The 1,364-nt window shown below is 32.8% G+C and overlaps 1 protein-coding gene across 1 annotated transcript in view; it reads left to right on the plus strand.

The window, feature by feature from the left end:
* Window positions 1-1,364, plus strand: part of PRRC1 (proline rich coiled-coil 1) — a 36,483-nt gene that overhangs the window by 8,485 nt on the left and 26,634 nt on the right. The window lies entirely within an intron of this gene.

Below are 1,364 nucleotides of genomic sequence, written 5' to 3' on the forward strand. Positions count from 1 at the left end.
TTTTTTTTGCTTTATAGTTTTCTTTTGTGATGTCTTTATTCTTTGCCTGGTTTTGAATTAGGATGATTTTCTTGATGAATTCATAAGAGCTCAATGTAGTAAGAATATTTTATTATATGCTATATGTTGCAGTTTTCTCCATTTTTATCTTACATTTTAATTTTATTGTGCTTTTTGACACAAAAACTTCTAAATTTTCAGGACTCATTTCTATAATTCTTTTTTTTCTTTTCAGTTTTTTTAATGATAAAAATGACCTTTTCCCACCACAATATATAATAAATGTTTTTCTGTGCTGTCTTATTCTTTTATGCTTTTTTACATTTACCAATTTAATATAGCTGATACATACTTTACTGTATTATGTGAGGTAGAAGTCTAATTTTTTTCCCTGACCACTTAATTGACTGTTTCAACATCATTTCCCAGTGATTTGGTATGTCACCTTTATCTCAGTTTCCAGACTGGGGGCTAATGTCAGTGTCTGGGTTTTGTATTCTGTGCCACTGCTCTGCCTGTTTTTGCAGTAGTACCATACTATTTTAATTATTGTAATTCTGTTATATTAATATGTATTGAAAACCTGCTCTGCTGAGGCGGGGTTGGGGGAGTGTTCATTGATGAGTAAGCTAGGTCAGTTCCAAATCTCTGCATTCATAAAGACACATCAGTTTTTGGCTGTATAAGTTTGCTGATTTCTCTTTTCTATAAATTTTTTCTTTACTAGTCTTTTCCATTTATTTTTCGTGATGAATTTTGGAATCACTCTATCTGATGGTGTGGCTGCAATTTAATTAAACACCTTTAGATTAGTAGGTGGTTAACTGACCTATAGCATTAAAGCTTCATGTTTCATGAAGATGGCATTTTTCTAAGCTGGCTTTTTTATATCCCTCTGTGCTTTTTTAAGGTTTTCTTTGTATGAGGACTGTCACTTTTTCCTTGTTAAGAGCGTGTGTCATTGTATCAGTTATCAGTTGTAATACCTAGTTCAACTCCACAGGTCTTCTGAATAACTCTTCTAATATTCAGCATAAGGTTGGTCAGCAGTTTTAAATATCACTGTTAATGAACTCATCTTTTTTCTGAATCGCCTTAGTTTAATGGTAGGTTGGAAGAGGTGGAGTCATGGCATGTTAGCCAGATGCCATCTTGGAGTCATTGCTCTCTCTAGTATCTTTCACCGTGAGAGAGGTGTAGCTCAAGAAGGAAGTACTCAGACCTGGTTCCTTCTAATTGTGTGGTTTTAAGAATCACTATCAGAATCACTTCATAAGTTATAGAAATGTCTAACCACCACACTGTGCACCCAAAATTAATATAACGTAATATAATATATAATATAAATAATATAATATAATACG

Source organism: Pteropus alecto, unplaced genomic scaffold (assembly GCF_000325575.1).
Source record: "Pteropus alecto unplaced genomic scaffold, ASM32557v1 scaffold20, whole genome shotgun sequence".
Taxonomy (NCBI): Eukaryota; Metazoa; Chordata; class Mammalia; order Chiroptera; family Pteropodidae; genus Pteropus; species Pteropus alecto.